The sequence below is a fragment of the Choloepus didactylus genome, chromosome 2 (assembly GCF_015220235.1).
Source record: "Choloepus didactylus isolate mChoDid1 chromosome 2, mChoDid1.pri, whole genome shotgun sequence".
Taxonomy (NCBI): domain Eukaryota; kingdom Metazoa; phylum Chordata; class Mammalia; order Pilosa; family Megalonychidae; genus Choloepus; species Choloepus didactylus.
This window is the reverse complement of record NC_051308.1, coordinates 203943680-203964526: the sequence shown is the minus strand read 5'-3', so window position 1 is coordinate 203964526 and position 20847 is coordinate 203943680. Positions and strand designations below refer to the sequence as shown.

The following is a 20847-nucleotide window of genomic DNA, read 5'->3' as shown; positions in this document are numbered from 1 at the left end:
AGCAGTATGGATGGAAAACAATGGAAGAGAACTGAGTTTGGGAGGAACTTTATCAGAGTTCAGTTTAGAACATGCCATATTTAAGATGTATTTGAGAGGACATGTCAGTTAGTTGGCACATGTATTTGTGGAGTATGTACTATGGACAGTGAAAAATACTGGTTTATTTGTTTGTAAAAAAAAAAAAAGAAAGAGAAAGGTAAAAAGAAAGAAAGGATGAACATGATTTCCTCTTCTTTCAGAGGCTTTTGCTGCTCAACTATTCTATTGTCTATTCCTCCTTCTGTCATTTATCTATTTTTGACTCTGTCCTCACTTGTTGGATGGAATGATATAATACCTGACATTTATGGTTTCTTGGCATGTTAATTTCTAAAGAGGTTTTTCACGACTCCACTTCACTACCAATCCCATGGCCACACTGTGAACGTGGTTGCCACTCAGAACTCATTAACCTTAAATTTCTCTTACTTCCTGACTGTCCCCTCCTAGGCTCTCTCATTTACCCTCCATGCCCTGCATCCTCCTCTGTTTCCTGTCCTATTTCTTTCCCTCCTATAATTTCCGAAACCTCCCTAAAAGGATTTCCTCCCAATCATGACCTGACACACAGAAGACATCCAATACATATTTGATGAGAGAATGAATACTTCACACTAACTTATCTCCCATTCCTTTCCCAGCCTATTGTAGCCCAGCGCTGACGTCCACCACTGTACCTTAAGGACATAAAGGCTTCCTAGTTGCCAGATCCAATGGTACTGTTCAGTCTGTTTCACTTGGCCTCTCTTCCGTATTGCTGACACTGTTGCTTACTCCTTCCTTTGCACACTCTGTGTCTTTGTTTCCTAGGGCTGCCTTAACAAAGTACCACAAACTAGGTGGCTTAAAACAACATGAATTTATTGTCTCACAGTTCTGGAGGCTAGAAGTCTGAATCAGAGTGCTAGCAGGGCCATGCTCCCTCTAAAACCTGTTAGGGGAGAATCTTCCTTAACTCTCCTGGCTTCTGGTGTTCGCCAGCAATCCTTGGTGTTCCTTGGCTTGCAGCTTTGTTGCCACATGGCATTCTAATTAGGGGTCTCTCTAATCCAGTATGGACTCATCTTAACTAATCACATATTTAAATACCTTATTTCCAGTAAGGGCGCAGGACGAGGAGTTAGGTCTTGGGAGAACACAATTCAACCCATAACATTCTATTTCCTTGAATTCTTCATTTTATACCTCTCTGGCTAGTTTTTATTAGTCTCTTTTGAGGGCTCCTAACCATCAAGGATTATCCTCAGCCTTCTTCATTTCTCTGCAGTTTTCCCTCAACAATCCCATCCACTCTCTATGCTATTATTTTCCATATATCTATACCTATGCCAAGCTTAGAACTCTCTACCAAACTCCAAAAATATGTCACCCACTGCCTATTGGACATTTCCACTAAGCACATAGTAGGTGTTGATTAAATATTTGTTGAATGAATGAAAATCCTGTAAGCACCTCACAGGTACTATTTTCAAAAATAACTCATCATCTTTTCCTTCCAACTGCTCCTCCTCTTCTTATGTTCCCTATTCTGGTTAATGGTAACTCCTCACATTAAATACCAGGATCTGATTACCTTTCCCCTAAATATGTTCAAGTCTATCTCCTTCTCTCCGTCCCTACTACTACTGTTCCCATTCAGCCCCTTCATAACTCAGCTACATTATTCCAGTAGGTTTCTAAACTAGTCTCTCTGGCTTTCATCTTACTCCTCTCCAGTCCATATTCTCATAGGTATGTGAAGTCTTTTTTTGTTTGTTTTTGTTTTCAATTGAGATGAAATTCACATAACATAAAATTCACAATTTTAACCATTTAAAGTGTATGGCTCAGTAGTTTTCAGTATATTCAAAAATGTGCAACCATTACCACTATCTAATTCCAGAGCATTATCATCATCCCCCAAAGAAACCCTGTACCTCTACATCCCGATTCCCCCCTCTCCCCATCTCCTGGCAACCACTAATCCACTTGATGTCTCAAAAAAGAAGTCATCATCTTTTAGATTTGCCTGTCCTGGGCATTGCCTGGCTTCTTTCACTTAGCATGTTTTCGAGGTTCACCCATGTTGTAGCACGTATCAGAACTTCATTACTTTTTATGGTCAACTAATAGTCCTTTGAATGAGTATTCCACATTTTGTTTATCCATTCATCAGTTGATGGGCACGAGAGTTGTTTCCACTTTTTACTGTTATGGATAATAGAGCTATGAATGTTCGTGCACAATTTTTTGGTGGACATAAACTTAGGAGAGGAATTTCTGGGTCAAGTGGTACATGAGGGTTCCAGTTTTTCCACACCCTCACCAACACTTGTTATTTTCTGCTTTTTGTTGTTTTTATAGCCATCTTAGTAGGTATGAAGTGGTATCTCATTGTAGTTTTGATTTGCATTTCCTTGATGACTAATGATGTGGAGCATGTTTTCGTTTATTGTCCATTTGTGTATCTTCTTTGGATGTGGGCTCTTTTATAAAAGTAATCTGATCATGTTACTTTACTACTTGAAATTTTGAATTGCTCCCTATTACCTAAATAATAAAATCAAAATGTCTTAGTGTGACATAAAGGCCCTTCAGGATCTGACCTCAACCTTCCTGTTCAACATCTTCTATCATTCTCCTCCTTGCATTTTATGGTTTAGCCATATTGAGCTGAGGAAAGGTAGAGAGACTTACTTTTGTCTCCTTTTTGTTTTATCCACCCAGTCCCCAACAATAGAAGCTGTTCAAGGAAGGTTAAGGAATGACTCATCTGATCAACAGGAATGGTGAGGTGGGATTAGCATACCTATAGGCCCTACTGTTTTTCCCTTTTTCACTCTTACCCTTTTTGCCTTGCTTCTTTACAGCACTCACTTGGCCCTACCTAGGCCACATAAATCCTGGGACAGAATTAAAACAACAACAACAACAAAAAAAAAAAAACTAAACAGAACTATATTCATGCCTCTAGACCCTACTGAAAGGTTCTAACTTTTAGGTTTTTCCTGGGCTATGAGATAAGTGTTTCCTTACGGCCCTCCACTTTCCTGGAACTATGCAAAGCAGGGCTTCCAACCCAGGAGGAGGCAGGTGGGCAGAGGAAAAGCAGGCAATTTGTTCTGTAGGCCCCTTCCTTCTCCTTGACTGCAAAGGGCTACAAAGTCAGCTTCTATTGTGATTAAGTTATAATTTAAGGCAGTGAACATGTGCTCTGCTGGCAGCTATAAAGATTCAAATCATAAAGTTTTACAGTGGAACGGTTTCTGTAAAAGCATCGTTAGGAAGTGGGAACCATGCCTTTAATTCTTATGACATATGGGACTGCCTGGTTTGTTTTGGTTTCGGTGGAGTTTAGTAGAGTGATGGTCTGACTAATTAAAGTCAGACCTTCTTCCTCTCTGCAGTGCTCTGCCCCAGAAGAGGACAATGTAGAAAGGTGGAACTTTTCTCTCCACCTCTGTTCTCTCAGCTTATCAGAAACAGGGGAATCTTATCAACCCTTTGATGATTGAATTTGTTAAAATCTCTTCCATCCTATTAGGCTTGGCCCCTTGACTCCATGTCTTCCTCTACCCCTTATTGACCAACGGGCAAACCAGACAATGAACCAAGCCTAATTGGAAGATGATTTCCTTTAGGGGTCAGCTGAGGAGATAGTTGGGCCTGTACCTAGGTCAATGATACAAACAAAGAGAATCATAAAGTAGCTCTCTCAGACAGCTTCCACTTAACCGAATTGCCAGGTTGACCGACACTCTCTATGTCCTGTGTAAAGCATAGTGACTGATGCTAAGACTCACCTGTACTTGTTTCTAAGCCTGTTTATGCCAGTAGTAGTTATTGCAATTGACTAATTTCATTAATTATTTTGTAAATTCAACCATATAAAATTGGAAAGAAAGGAAGTTTGCTTCTGTGAAAGCCATGTTGAAAACCAGAGTGAGTCTTTAAAAATAATTGCTGTTGAAAGAGGTGTGGGTAAGACTAACTGAGGAAAAAAATACCACAACACTCTAGGAATCTGCACTCAAATTGCTTTAAGTTCTTATTCCATATATATATATACATATATATATATATATATATATATATATATATGTATATGTATATATATATATATATATCACACTAAACCAGGAATTGTAGACAATGTATTATGGTTATGCTTTATACAAGGAAGATATGGAATGCCAATCAGCAGACATATGCCTTGGCTTTACATCAAAAAGATCAGTGAATCTATATTTATATATTTTAAGTTAAAATGTTCAAGGTAAGTCTATATCTTTTTAAACATATCCTTTTTAAGGGACTTCTTTGGGTTAACCAACTAATGCACTTGATAAGAGGCTTTCTCTGTAATAGGATTTATCATTTCTTGGGTATCATTATTGAATTTATTAACTCTTTACAGAGGAAGGCATTGCAATCCCCATTTTACAAGTGAGGAAACTGAGGCTCAGAGCGGTTCAACTTGTTCTAGTTCACACAGAGACAGTGGCCACTGCAGTTCTGTTAGAATCAAGAAGAAGAAAAAGAAAAGTCTAACGTGGAATACATGAGCAAATGGAACAAGGGAAGAGGTATCGTGTTTGATTAAAAAATAATAAGTAGGATCTGATAGACTGCTGGCAGTATAAATTGGTACCATCACTTTGGTACCAATAATCACGGCATTATCTTCATTTATTCAATTAATAACTATTGAGCATCTAATCTGTACCAAACACTGTTTCAGATTCTGGGAATATAGCAATGAACAAAATAGACAAAAACCCCTGACCTCATGTATTGTAGCTTACATTCTTGTAGAGTTGAGCAGGTATGTATCCTATGACCTAGCAGTTCCATCCCTAGGTGTATTTCCTAGAGAAACTCTTGCCCATGTAATCCAAGATAGGTGTATACAAGAATGCTCTCAGCAGTATTGTTTTTAATAACAACAAAACAAAACAAATCCTGTAAATAATGTACCTTAACAGGAGAATGGGTAAACAGATTGTGGTATATTTATGTAATTGAATACTGTAAAATGGTGAAAATGAAAGCACTATAACCACACAAATCAATACAGAGAACTCTTAGAAATATAATGTTAAATGAAAAGAGCCTGTTGCAGAAGAATACATACAGTGTGATACACTTATATAAAGTTCCAAATAAAGCAAAATTAAACAGTATATTGCTTAAGGACAAACACATTGGGTAAGCTACATAGAAAACTAAGGGCCTTGTGGGGGTGGGGAGAGTGGAATTCTAGAATAGTAGAGTTGGGTGGGATGGGGGAGGTAGAGAGATGGGATCCAGAAGGAGCACATAAGAAGCTCCAACTGTTAGTGGTCACTTTCTTTTTCTTAAGTTGGGTGGTGATTCACAAGTGTTCATTTTATTATTATATATCATAACTTACATGTATGTGATTTATATTTAAAATGTTTAATACCATTTTAATGTTTTGGAGAAGATAAACAAAGTATAAGACTATAGAGATGGAAGTCAAAGATCTTGACTTGAGGAAACTTGGGGTTAGAAAATCCTGAAAGCCAAATCTCCAGAATCAATTAGCTTAGCTTGGAAGCTCTTACAGGGTCAAGGCTCTCATTTCTCCTTCTATCCCTGCCTTAGGAGAGGATCTCCCTACTCTAGAACACCTCCTTTTCTCACAGAGTGTGGTCTGTAGCTTCAGAAATATTGCAAAGACTGAGCTGGGGACCTTGCAGTGTGGGGTCACAAGTGCTGCAGGAAGGAAGCTAGAGGTAGGTTGGGAAGGTGTATGTTAGAGTCACCAATCTGTAGACTTAGGGCCATTCACTTGGTGATATTCTTGGGCTCCAGCTTTCTGCCATTGCTTTGAACCAAGTTCTATGTGTGCACATGTGTTTTGTGGGTGTACGTATGTTTTTGGAGTGGATAGAATATACCAAGCAAACTTTTCAAAAAAAAAATTTTGCTCTGGCCCTGACAGAAACAGCAGATTGCCTGAGCTGCATCTTTGACCCAGAGTCATAATGTTTGTCTAGAAGCAATTGGGCATAGTAAAAACAAGGAGCACAACAGTTTGTATTTTGGCTAGATTGATTGGTTTAGTTAGCAAGAGGGAAGCCTGTTTCTTTGGAGAAGCACAGCCTGTCAGGACAGGAACAAGACAGTTATTATTCAAAATCAGAAAAATGGAAATAAATTAAATTGCATTTTCTACAGTTGCTTTCCAAGTAGCCCAAATAGTGTGCTATGCATTTCCCAACATTTCTGAGTTCATTTGTTCACTTAAAAATAGCTTTGTTTAACAAACATTTACTGATAACCTACTATGAACTAGTCTTTGTCCTAGGCTTTGGGAATGTGTTGATGAATAAATGGATATACCTCTTGCTCTTATGGGCCTATAGTCCAGTGGGGAAAACAGATGATAAACAAGTAAATATATAAATATTTACTGTTACAAATGAGGATGAATGCTATCAAATAAATGTTACAACTATGTAGAATAATAGGGTGGTCTACTAAGGGTAGTCTCTGAAGAAATGCATTTAAATAAAGATCTGAAGTAAAGATCTGTAATGAGAAAGTGCATGTTCAGAAAGAAGGAACAGTCTATTTTAACAGCTCTGAGGCAGGAGAGTGCTAGGTGTGTTTGAAGAATGAGAAAGAAGCCAGTGGCACTGTATCAGTCAGCTCTTGCTATGTAAGAAAAAACCACATAAAAATCCCTGTTGCATACAGTAGCAATACTTACTTCTCATGTATCTATAGGTTGACTGATCTAGGCTCAGCTTGGCTAGGTATCTCTGCTCCTTGCAGTGGGTTGAGTTCTAGTCTAATCCATAGGTATTCATTTTGTAGCCAAGGCTGAAGAGGCAGCAGCTACCTGGGGAAAATTTTTCTCATGATCATGGCTGAGGTGTGTGATAGCCAACCACACAATCACATTTCAAGCCCATGCTTGGTTCACATCTGTTAATGTAGCATTGACCAAAACAATCACATAACTGAGCCAAAAGTCAAGAGGCAGGAAAGTAAACTCCTCTATGGAGGGGTAGGGGAAGAGATAATAAATATTTCTGGACAATAATCTAATCTACCATAATCCACCTCTTGTTCATGAACAGTCACATCCCTCTCACCTGAAAAATACACTCACTCACAATCCCAAGATATGCACCCCCCCAATACAGATAACAATCACAGCACCTGACCCAAAGATCAGGATCTTGTGATCTATATCAGGCCTAAATGTGGTTTCTCTTGATCTAAATACCATAACTGAAAAAATAAATCAGTCCTCCCTACCCCACATCCAATATACAGTGGTGGAATTGGTACAGAATAATGGCAGTAAGTTATTCCATGCAAAACAGGGAAAAACTCATCCATAGCACTTCTGAAGTTCTGTGCAATTGTTGACAGGTCTCACCATTCTGGGGGTTGGGACTGCTCTTTGATTAGGCCCTGGTTTTGCTCCCTGGATGTGGATCTCCAATCCATTGTTCCCCATGGCTCTTGGTTCTGCCCTTTGGAAGTCCTTCCTTTTCCATCATCCTTCTGGGACACTTCTGTTGAGGACATAAAATAATATGCCTTTTGGTGGCTGAGCAACCCTTTCAGCTTACTTTCTGCCTGTAGAAATTTGAGGACTCAGGCATTATTTTTACATCTCGAACAGTCTTGATCTTTTTCAGTCCAAGATGGCAGTGCTTTTGCCAATACAGTTGTCTAACAAACTTTCTGGATTTTCTGTGTATTTGATACTAGTCAACTCTGTGCCAATAGCCGCTTCTACAATTTTTATAAGACATGCTTTCTCTAGACTTAATTATAGTTCTCTGTGCATGTCAGACTGCTGTAGAACCATGCTCTTAAGCTTTCTGGGAGACCCTTTGTCCAGCTAAAAGGGTCTACCAGATGCCACTCTATTTCCTTCAGAGGTTAATGAGGACTCTTGATTTTTACTTCACCCTGAAACTATATATTTCCAGATTTGGTCTTTGGTCATAGGATGGATCTTAATTTGAGAATCTCTTACTGGAGAGACTGGAGAGGAAAAAATTATTTTTTCAACCCAGTGAGTTCTGGATTTTCTATATTTCCACTAAATTCTACTTGCAAAGTAGCCAGTTCTTTTGAGTTTATCTCTTTCTTTTAGTACCTCATCAAATGTAGCCAAAAGCAACTGCACATATTTTCACTATTTTGCCTTAAGATCTCCAATTCTACTAGCTCATTAGATACATTTTCTGCCTTCCAAGATTATTGTGGTTTAATCAAATGTTTATCACTACATAATACGAATTGATATTATTCTGGTCTTCTATATCATCTTCCTTGCTGCTCACTGCCTAGTCCCAAAGCCAATGTCACATATTTTAGGTGCTTTGCTGTTGTTATTGTTATAGCAGTGCTTCATATTTAAAGTGATTGGAATAGATTAAATCACTAAGGCAGATTATGTAAAAGTAGAAGATAAGAAGGTACAGACCCAAGCCCTTGAGAACTCTAACATTTAAAGATCTGCCAGAGGAAAAGAAGAAAGGAGTCTGAGAAGGAGTGGGCAGAGAGGTGAGAAAACCAAGGAGCAGAAGGAGAGAGTGTTCTAAGAAGAGAAAATGGTGACCTCTGTTAAATGCTACCGAGAGATCAAGAATAGAGAATTGCCTTCTGGGTTTGGTAATATGGAGGGTGACTGGTAACCTTGAGAGACATTTTAGTGGATGATGGGGGCAAAATTCAAATTGACATCAGCTGAAGAGTTAATGGGAGGTGAGAAAAAAGTATAGAGCAGATGTAGACAACACTTACAGATGTTTGACCATAAAGAAGAGCAGAAAAATATCATGACGGAGAGGGATATGGGGTCAAGTGAGGGATTTTTTGTTTTTTTTGTTTTTTTGTGTGTGTGTGGTTTTTTGTGGGGTTTTTTTGTTTTGGATAGAAAATACTAGTGCATGTGTGTGTGCTGATGGAAATGATCCAGGAGAAAGAAAAGACAGATAGTGCAAGAAAGAGAAGTGATGATTAATGAAGTAGTCTTTAAAAGTCAGGAAGAGATGAGATCCAGAGTACATGTGGAGTCATTAGATTTTAATAGGAAGGGAGTCATTTTCTCAGTTGTGAAAGGAGGGAACAAGGAGAAGACGGATGCTAACTCTGATATGGGAAGTCAAAACAATGTAGCTAACATTTCCTGGGTGCTTATTATTTGTCAGACATTGTGCTAAATAGTTTGCATGTGATACTTCAGTGCTGCTCAGTTTTATGTCATCCCCCTTTTACAGAAAGAAAACAGAGGCTTAAAGTGGTTAAGTATCTGCCCAAGATTTCTCAACTTGTGTGTTGCAGAGCTCTTCTCTACCCTGCTCAATGCCAGAAGCCCAACTTTCAAATACCTATTCTTGATCGAAAGAAAGTTGAATAGCTCTCTCCATTTGCATGGCACTATTAGAAGACGTCTCAACATGTGGCATGAGGAGAGGCAGGAAAGCCATGCTCATCTGGGAAAATGAACTCATCATGTTTATCATGTACAGTGCTTTGTGCTCATTCATTTAGCAGATACTGAGCTAATATGGGTTATAGGCTGCACGGGTATAGATATGATAGAGATAAATAAGGCTCTTCTGATCTTGAAGAGTTTCCAATCTAGTGGGGAAGCAGATTGCTCAACACTGGAAAGGTGTTTCATGAAGCTATCTCCAAGGAGCTGAGAGAACAGAGCAGTAGCAGGATAGACAAGAAGCGGGCCATGTGTACCATGCCAAAGAGTATAAGCAGTGGTTTAATTTGATCTGATTTGAAATTGTGATTTATAGTTTGCTTTCACATTCATGCTTATTATTGTGTCCAAATCAGATTTCATTAGCCTTCCCCTTATTACCTTTTCTCCCTTGAGCCTTCCAAAACCTATAAGAATGAAACTTGTCATTTGTGTGAGGGACCCAGGAATCCCCAAAACTGTGAGCTTTTCCAGGTCAGGAATCTGAGCCCACAGCTGGCCTCCATTGTCCTAAGCCAGTGCTGAAATCTTTCCCAGATCTGGGAATAGGAGCTGCTTTCCCAACCTTGGGCTCAAGATTCTCCTTCCTTCCCTGTTCTTCACAGGCTGTAGAGCCTCGTGAGGAAGGGGTTGGATCATCTCATTTTCAGGGGTTTTTAGTTAGGGTGGGCTAATTACAAAATCAAATGGTGTTTGGAAGGTGGCCTTTTAATGGCGATTTTGGAATTCATTTCCATCCATCCCCAAGGGTTCAGAATCCTCTGCTGGATCTTCTAGCTGGCATGTGAGAAAAGAGAGAGAGTATGAAGGATCAAATAGGAGATTTATATGGGTCTGGTAGAAATGGCATATATTACCTCCATCTACAATCCATTGATCAGAATTCAGTTACATCTAAGTAACTGCAAGCAAGACTGATGGATGCAGTCTGGCTCTGTGCCCAAGAAGAGGAAACAAGTTTCGGTGAGCACATAGTAGACTCTGCCACATAGTGGCCAGATGTGGCAGAGAGAGTCGATAGCTGAGCTCTGGTGATGACGACAATAACACAATAACTGACATCTGTATCCAGGTGGTTTGGGGTAGAAGAGTCCAGAGAGACATTATCCACTCCATTAATGAAAGGAGCCCATGAGTAGGTGGGTGAGTGAAGATTGCTTTGACTCAGGTAGAAACTGACTCACGCTGTCTGGGAGAGGGTCCTCTGGTGGGTTCTGTGAAAAAGGCTGCACCCGAGTCAACCTGATCACCTCTCTTCAGCCTTTCTCAGTCAAGGGACGCACGGATGCCCAAAGGCATCTTTTGAGCGTAATGAACTAGCTCCTCTCCTGTGCTTCCAGAATGTACCATCTAGATGTCCTAGTCGTACCATCCTTGAGAGAACTAAGAAAACAGTCAATAATCAAGTAATATTTTCTGTCTCTGTTGTTAAGTTGAGGAACCCTATTGAGAATCTGCCCGAGGAAATGCAAAGAGCATTGTATATTTGAAGCAAATGCTCTGGGCTCTCCCCACTCCCCTCATTCTTTTGCCCCCTCAAAGGAAACAACCTGATGTCATGACAAATTCCTCTCTAATAACAAAAACAAATGGAAGATCTCAGGGGATCGTTCGTGTGGAGAGAATGTGGTCGTTTAAGAATGAGAAAATGGTGACTCCTGTTCACAGTTCTGGTTAAGTACTAGGTAGTATTTTTCCAACATCACTTTTGAATCAAGAGAGGCACTGAAATCACTTTAATAAAATCTTTGAGTGGGAAAAATGTAAAGAAAACAAAACCCCACCAAAGCTGCTTTTCCCCGGAAAGGCATTAGCCAGGCAGCCGCCGAGCCAGCCACCTCTCAAGGGCCTGTTTTTCAGTGTCACTACGGTGACTCTCCCTGCTCTGGGTTTTAATTCTAGCCTCTAATCTCAGTCGCTTCTGTGATAAATTAATTGTAATGATAGAGGCCCCAGTTACGAGGTCTGCACCGTTTGCTTGTAATGTGAACGACAGGTTTAGGGCCTGCTTTATTTAAGATGCTGGGGTAATTACATGGGAGTTAGCATATGCAGGCAGAGATATGATTCATTCTTCCAGCCACAAGCATGACACAGCTGTTTGTGGGATAAAATAGGGGAACCGTGTTGTTACAAAATGTTCCCCTTATTATACCTCATTAAAAACAAGGCTGTGATAAGTCAGGACTGGCAATGAAGAAAATCTATTGCCCCTCTGTAAAACCTGATAGGAGAGAGGCTCAGAATCGTGCTGTCATTTCTTTTTCCTTTTTTTTTTTTTTTTTGTCCTTTCTCTGACTCTTCTCTCCCTGCTATTCTGCAACCCACCCAATACTTGGGGAAGGAACAGTCTCCCATAGCCTCTTCCTTTCTTCTTAGGAAATGGGGTCTGCCCTTTCCCTTTCTTAAGCTAAAGCTGAGAATTTTCAGAAAGGGAGACCATTCATTCAGAACAAAGGCAGGGGGTTCTTTTGGGTGACCTGTCCCAATTTTGTCCTCCTCACCTTCAACAGGAGCATATAGGCTAAGAGTGCGCCCAGAGCAGAGAGAGAGCTCAGAGGCTCCAGCAGGGACCAGAACTTCAAAGTCAGAAAAAATCACTGGCAAGCCACAGAGGCTCATTCCTTTCAAGAGATAAACATATGCTCTCTTCCCCCATCATCTTTCTTTTTAAAAATAACTTTAAACATTGAAATGAATTTTGGCCTGATTTTCCTCCTGCTTTCCTCTCTCCTCAGGGGAGCTCATGAGAGTTTGAACCAACATGGAGATTAACACTGGGCTACAGACACAGTGCGCAAATAAATTAGGCTACCGTTATCAAAAGGGTGGATGGTTAAGGAAGCCTGGAGTCACAGCATAGAGAAGATTCTTTAGGCAATAGCTACTCAGGGTCATTCCAGGGGAGCTGTTCTATGAGACATACATGTGTCTGTTCAACTTGGAAGCCGGAGATCTTCATTACCAAGAACATGGGCTGGGAAGCCAGACCTGTGTGGGTTTGCATCTTAGATCCACCACCTTCTAGCTGCGAGACCTTGGGAAAGTGGAGTCAGGGTCTCCATGCCTCCGTCTTCACAATCTATAAAATGAGAATGACAAAAATATTACCCGCACCTGTTGTAAGGAGTAAATGAGATAATTCCATGTAGAAAGCTTAGAATAATGCCTGGCAAATAGCAAGTGTTCAATCAGTGTTGACTATTATTATAAGTAATGGATAACAGCAGCAACCTGCTATGGGCAAGCCTGGTTGTTAGATTTGAAAGGACAGTTAGGAAAAAAAAAAAGAGGTTGCTGAAACAGAAGAAAGGACTAGAACCTGGTTTGTGACCCTTCTTCAGAAATGGAGACAAAATCTCGGAACTTAGGTTGGTGATACAGGAGGGAAGTCCATAGGCATGTCTGGTTGTTTGAGCTCTGAACCAAGGTACTTTTCACCTTGGTAATACAGGTGTCTTAGGCTAGTGGCCTTCAAACTTTTTTCACCGTGCTCCACAGTAAGAAATGTGTTTTACATTGTGATTCAGTTCACATCCACCAACTGAAACAAAAATTTTACAAAGATAGTACTTATCCTTACATTATGTGATGCACTCTGCCATTTTCTGTTTCACACTATTCTATTGTAGTTCATTAAAAAGTGATCACCTCTCTAAATTGATTTCTCTCTCCACTAATGGGTCTCGCTTTGCAAGTGACTGGCACTTGTTTAGTTCTTAATAAGTGCTTGTTGAGTTGAGTTGAAGAGGTGTGGTGTTCTGGGTGGAGGGGTAGCATCTGGAAAGGAACAGAGAGAAGTGAGCAGGGCATGTTCAGGGTACACAAGTTTTAAAATATTTGGAGCAAGAATGAAGGGGATATTATAAAAGTTGATGCTGAAGAGATAGGCAAGGGGCTATATCATATAAGATCTTATATATGATACAAAGTAATAGAATTAGACAAGCATTCGATCCTAAGAGAAGAGATAATGCAGATATATAAGTAGCCATTCTATGAAGTAGAAGGTGGTAAACACCATAAGAACAACCCTGATAAGCTGTGGTGTGAGTTCAGAGGAAGATGAGACGGCTTTCATCTGGGAATTACTAGTATTCCTCAGAATACAGTTCTATACATTGTTTATTCATTCATTTATTCAACAAATATTTAGTGAGCTTCCACTACGTGCCAGGCCCTCTTCCTTGGCTCTTATCCACATCCTTGGTTTCAACTACATAGGGTGACTTGGACTTTAAGCTGCCTGTTGGGCATTTTTACAGTAGGAAAAAGCAAATGTTTTTCCCCCAAATCCCAGTAAAAGTCCCAGTACATCCCCTTGTCTTTGACTTGTGCCCATTCCTGAATCATGGGCTAGGATAACATAATGTTCTAATTATCTTGTGCCTGGGTCACATCCATTACCTGGAGTGAAGGGTGGAAATCAACTTCACCAGAATCCCATAATCTGAGACTGGGGAAAAGGGAAGTCTCAAATAACCCATTTCATTTCATACCTCTAAGTTAAATCCTTGCACAGGCTGTTCCTACTACCTGGAAATGATCTTTCATCACTTTGCCTAACTGATAAATTACTTACTATTTTTCCTTAGAAATCCTGCTTATCTACATTGTAAAACCTGAAAGTTCTGCTAGACAGAGCTAATTACTTTCTTTTCCAGATTCTTTTGTACTTTAAGCATAAGTCTATCATTGGATTGATTAATCTATATTATAATTTTCTGTTTTTGGGTCATCTCTCCATCTGTACTTTGTGTTCCTTCAGTACAGGAACTGTCATAAACTTCTTGCGTATTCCCAACACTCAGCTTGAACATAGTAGGTGCTCAACAAATGTTATTAAACTAAACTTCTTCCATAAGACTTGTTGGGCAGCAGAAGTATAATATCAATTAGAAAGGGATATCCATGTTTCTTAGAGACAGTTAAAGATAAAGAAATAATGAGGGACCAAAGAAGAAATCACAAGGGAAATTAGAAAGTACCTAAAGATAAATAAAAATGAAATGCAACATGCCAAAACATATGGGATGCAGCTAATGCAGTGCTTGGAGGGAAATTTATTGGTATAAATATTTGTATCAAAAAAAGAAGAAAGATCTCAAATCAATAACCTAAACTTCCACTTTAAGAAACTAGAAAAAGAAGAGCAAATTAAACCCAAAGCAGCAAAAGGGAGGAAGTAAAATAGATTAGAGCATAAATAAATGAAATATACAGTGCAAAAGTAATAGAGAAAATCAGCAAAACCAAAATTGGCCCTTTGAAAAGATTAATAAATTGACAAACCTTGAGCTGGACTGACCAAGATAAAAAGAGGAAAGAATCAAATCCAAAATCAGAAATGAAAGTGAGACATTACTACTGGCTTCACAGAAATAAAAAGAAAAAATTATAAGGTAATATTATGAACAATGTATGCCAAAAAATTAGATAACTTAAATAAAATGAACAAATTTCTAGGAAAACACTGAAGAAATAGAAAAGAACTAAACAGACCTATAACAAGTAAAGAATTGAATTAGTAATTAAAAAAAATCCCATATTGGGAACTCTGTATTTTATGCATGATTTTTTTTCTGTAAACCTACAACTTCTCTTAAAAAAAAATCAAAAAAAGTAAAAAAAAAAAAAAAAAACTTCCCACAAAGAAAAGCCCATTTAGAGAACAATTAGCACCAATCCTTCATGAACTCTTCCAAAAAATAGACGAGGAAGGAATACTTCCCAACTTGTACTTTGAGGCCAGTATTACTCTGATCCAAAACAAGGCAAAAAACACTACAAGAAAACTAAAGACCAATATTTCTTATGAATATGGGCACAAAAATCCTCAACAAACTTCTAGCAAACCAAATCCAGCAACTTATAAAAAGCGGAATTTATTTCAAGAATGCAAGTTAACGTACAAAAACAATCAGTGCAATACACCATATTAATAGAATAGAGAATAACCACATGATCATCTCAATAGAAGCAGAGAAAGCATTTGAAAAAATTCAACACCCCTTGATGATAAAAACACTCAACAAACTAGGAATAGAAGGAGATTTCCTAAATGGTGAAAGACTAGAGGCTTTCAAACTAAGATCAGGAACAAGTCAAGGATGTCCACTCTCACCACTTCTATTCAACATTGTATTGAAGGTTCTAGCCAGGGCAATTAGACAATAAAATGAAACAAAAGATTATAAAGGAATAAGTAAACTCAATAATTAAAGAGATCCAATTTTAAAGTGGGCAAAGAATATGAATAGACATTTCTCCAACAAAGATATACAAATGCCCAAAAAGCACATGAAAAGATGCACATCATTAGTCATCAAGTAAATGCAAATCAAAACAACAATGAGATATCATTTCACTTCCACTAGAGTGGTTATAAAATTAAAAAAAAAAACAAAACAAAATATTAAGTGCTGACAAGGATGTGGAGAAATTGGAACCTTCATATATTGCTGTTGGGAATGTAAAATGGTGCAGCCAATTTTGGAAACAGACTGGCAGTTTCTCAAAAAGTTAAACATAGAGTTTCCATTTGACCTGGCAATTCCACTCCTAGGTATATACCCAAGAGAGATGAAAACATATGTCCACACAAAAACTTCTATGGTAATGTTCACAGAGGCATTATTCATAATAGCCAAATAGTGGAAACAATCTGAATGTCCATCAACTGAGGAATAGATAAATAAAATGTGGTATATCCATACAATGGAAAATTATCTAGCTATAAAAAAGAATGAAGTACTGATACGTGCTACAACATGGATGAACTTTGAAAACCTAATGCTAAGTGAAAGAAGCCAGTCACAAAAGGCCGCTTATTGACTGTTACGATTTATATGAAATGCATTCAGGATGGCAAATCTATAGAGACAGAAAGCAGATTAGTCATCACCCAGGGCTGGAGACCTTGGGGACAATGGGAAGTGATTGCTAATGGATATGGGGTTTCTTTATGGGATGATGAAAATGTTATAAACTTCACTCATGTGATGGCTACACAACTCTCTGAATATACTAAAACCACTGAAATTTCTACTGTAAAGGGGTGAATTGTATGGCATATGTGTTATATATCAATGAAGAAAAAAAGAAAAAAGAGGAAACAGGAAATCATGAGGACCTGAACTGGGCAGTAATAGTGCAGACAGAGAAGAGGGGATAAGCTAAAGGGAGATTACAGGGCTAACTAACATCTACTGGACTTGGGTAAAAATTTGATTTATACACAAGTGAGAAGTCACTTCATGATGAAATTTTTAGGTTATGTGCCTGGAAAGATGGTAGTCCCATTAACAGAAATAGGGGAATACAAAAGGTTTGGGTGGCAACATAAATATTTTTAGACTACCATAGTGCTTGGCACAGAGTAGGTGATGATTAAATATCTGTTTAATTACTTCAACAGTGCTAGGCACTGAGGATACAACAAGATGACAGTCTAATGGGAATGTTGTTTCTTCTCTTTGGCTATTATGAATAATGCTTCTGTGAACATTACTGTACAAGTTTTTGTGTGGATCTATGTTTTTATTTCTCTTCAGTATATACCTAGAAGTGCAATTGCTAGGTCAAATGGAAACTATCTAATTAGATGATAGTCTAATGACAACTTTGAAAGTAGTTACAGTAAAATGTGATAGGTATTTTCATGGGGCTGGTACAAGTTGCTTTGGAATCACGTAGTAGGGGAACCTAACCTAGTCTGGAGAGTAAGGGGGATCCAAATGATGACTAGGAGTAAACTATGCAAGGGGGAGCTGAGGCAGGAATTCATTTGAGTAGAAGGGCAATGAGCTTTCTAAGCAGAATGAACTCTGTATTGGCTCAGAGGTGACAGGGAAATGGAAGGTAGATCAGAATAGCTAGAGCTCCAGGAGGGCAGAGATCCATTTTGTTTAGTACTGTATTTCAGCATCTAGAATAGTGTCTGGTGCATAGTAAGCACTCAGTATATATTTATTGAGTGAATGAATAAAATAGTGACAAGAGATGATGCCAGAAAGGTAGGCAAGGAAGATGTGGTGACTGATTAGTTGTAGGAGATAAGGAGTGGGAGGAACCAAGAGTGGCCCTGGCATAGCTTGGGTGAGTCAGTGAATGGTGGAACCATCCATGAGACAGAAGGACAAATTGATATGAGGAAAGAGAAAATGAGTTCAGCTTTTGACATTTTGAATTTTAGATGCCTGTGGAATATCCTGGGTGAAGAAGTTGCAGAATCAGGTAGTTTAACAGAGTGGGACTCAAAAGAGAGTTCCTGGCTGGCAGCAGAGAATTAGGAGTCATTAACATATTTACTGAAGCCTTGGGAATAATTGTGATCTCCTGGAAGAGGGATGTACAGGCATGAGAATGAATGAGTGAATCAATGAAATGCTAACCTGCTCTGAAAACCTTTGCAAGAAACTTGCAAAGTGAATAATCAATGGGAAGTAAGGAAGGTTTAAACTAATGAACTAATGCTCCCTCTCAACCCTACGCTGCAGAGCTGGGTCCAAGAGAAGAACACTATGTGCCCTGGAGTATTCAAGGATTACTTGCCACATCAGCAGCTCCTACTTTTCACCCTTGCCCCTTGCCATCTCCACAGCAGCATAGCTTTCTAGTCCAGTGTGATGCTGCTGCATAATAGATTTGAGTGATGTGGGCTGATGGTCCAGAGCACAGCTCTGATTCTAGCTCTTCCCCTCCCCTCCCAACAATGAACCAGCCTCCCCTGTTCACCTAGCAAGTTGCTAAAATTAAAACTTAATCAAGCATGTTCACTTGGGGATGCTGAATAATTTTGCAGCCACCCCAGAGAGCAGGGAACTGCTGGGGCAGACAATTGCAATGAGAGAGCTGCAAGAGGTGACTGCTTTCTCGTTGTCCTCCTCCAAACTCCTGATAGAAAGACGGGATCTGCCTCCTGCTTGCCTCCTGCCTGCCTCCTGCCTCAGAGGTGAAGAGTCCTGGCCAGTAACGCCTCCCCAGTGCAACTGTGCTGAATATGGGGACAGGACCTCTGGGACAATTTCTCTGCCTGTCAGTTCTGCCAGGGAAGAGTCATTAGTGTCACCTTTCAAATAAATTCTGTGTCTTAGAGGCCAGAATTCCAGAGGCATCTGTGGAGTTTCCTTAAAAGAAAATGTTGTTTTGACAGACATATATGATGTGCCTGCCCCACTCTATCTGACTGAACCCATCTTATCCATGGTTCAAATACGTTCTTAAAGGTCTTGTGGGTTCTTGGCACATAAGTATATGATAATCCCTCTCCTGTCCCAAGAATTCCCCCCTATGCTTAGTGGCCAAGCTCCTCCTCTTTATGTCTTTGGACCTTTATCTTCCTGTGTAGGATAATCTCCTAGACTCTTGAGTGAACACCAGCTCTCATCAGAGTATGATTAGACTCCAGTGATTTGGCAGTTCATTCTACCTGTGTGTGATAATCCCCATTGCCCCGTTACCGCCATGTAATCCTACTTCTCTTTGGCCTTTGTGTTGTTTTATTGTGTGAGATCATCCCCCAATCAAGTCTTCATGCATGAAAGCCAAACATTTATGATCATCCCTACTCGCTTTCCCCAGGACATGGGAATTACCCCATTCCCCCAAGTTCAACAATTTCTGGATTCATTACTATTTATATTTATTGAGGGTATACTATACTGCTCCCAGAACCCCTGTGCTGGTTTGAATCTATTATGTCCCCCACAAAAGCCATGTTCTTTAATGTAATCATGTGGGTGCAGACTTAGTCTTTTGATTAGGGTGGGATGTTTGATTAGGTTGTTTCCAAGGAGATGTGACCCACCCAACTGTAGGTGAGACCTTTTGATTAGATAATTTCCATGGAGATGTGACCCCGCCCATTCAGGGTAGGTCTTAATTAGATCTTTGGAGTTCTTTAGAAGAGCTCACAGAAACAGGGAGCTCAGAGAAGCTGAGAGAGACAATTGGAGAGAAGCTAAGATACATAATCCATAGTTTGCCCCTGGGAGAAGCTAAGAGCTGAAACAGCCCCTGGCACTTGGAGATACTTGGAGATGCAGACAAAAGGACATGTGGAGTTGCTAAGCTAAGAGATGAAGCCCAGAGTTTGCCCCCAGAGAAGCTAAGAGAAGACCCCCAAATGCTTAGATGCACAGGAGCTGAAGAAGCCAAGATACACATAGCCCAGAGACATTTTGGAGAAAGCCATTTTGAAACCAGAACCTGGGTGCAGAGGACCAGCAGACGCCAGCCACATGCCTTTCCAGTTGACAGGGTTATTCTGGATGCCATCAGCCTTTCTTCAGTGAAGGTATCCTCTTGTTGATGCCTTAGTTTGGACACTTTTATGGCCTTAAGATTGTAAACTTGTAACCTAATAAATCCCTTGTATAAAAGCCATCCATTTCTGGTATTTTGTGTAACAGCAGCTTTAGCAAACCAGAACAACCCCTTTTCTCTTGTTCCCCTTCTTTCTGCTAGAAGTTGCCTCTTGGAGTCTTAGGGTAAATCTCTCTCCAAAGCTAATGATCTTCCTTCTTCTCATCTGAACTCCTAAAGGACCTGGACTGGATCTGGAAGCCAAGATGCTCAATGCATGAAATACTGCTTTTGCTTCTGTATAAAATAGAAACCAGCTAAGAGGAAAGCCTGGCCTGGCCAAGGAGCTTGCTGCCTGGAAGCCATGAGTCAGAAGTGGCCTGGCCTAACTTGGCTCTGACAGTGCCAAAAGGGAGCCAGTGTTATATTTGGTGGGTGCTGAACTTCCCTATGTCTTTCATTTGTAGGTCCATCCTCTCAAACTACATCTCTTCCGGAAACCCAGAAGAGAAAGATCCACAGACAGGTGTGAAGAGGTAACCCCAGAGGTGCACACATTCCTGAGAGTGCTGTCATACACCCAGCTCTAGCACACACAGTCTCACCACCAAATTCTGCCCCAGAGTATGTCAGGACCATTCACATCATGCTCTTTGTTTACTTTACTCACCCACAAAGAGCTCCAAGATTCCCAGAAAACCTTCATCACCCAGACTGTCATTCCCACAGGGCTCTGTATATCCTATCAGCTACGGGCTCTCAACCTTGCCTGCATATTGGAATCACCAGGCAAACTTTAAAAAATACTGATATTCTTACGTTCCCCTCTGTTCCAGTTTGCTTATGCTGCCATTATGCAAAATACCAGAAATGGATTGGCTTTTATAAAGGGGTTTTATTTGGTTACAAATTTACAATCTGAAGGCCATGAAAATGTCCAAATTAAGGCATCAACACGAGTATACCTTCTCTGAAGGAAGGCCAGTGGTGTCTGGAAAACCTCTGTTAGCTGGGAAGGCACATGGCTG

The 20847-nt window shown here is 39.8% G+C and overlaps 1 protein-coding gene across 4 annotated transcripts in view; it reads left to right on the top strand.

The window, feature by feature from the left end:
- Positions 1-20847, top strand: part of RNF220 (ring finger protein 220) — a 249869-nt gene that overhangs the window by 65095 nt on the left and 163927 nt on the right. The gene's annotated exons all lie outside the window — the stretch shown is intronic.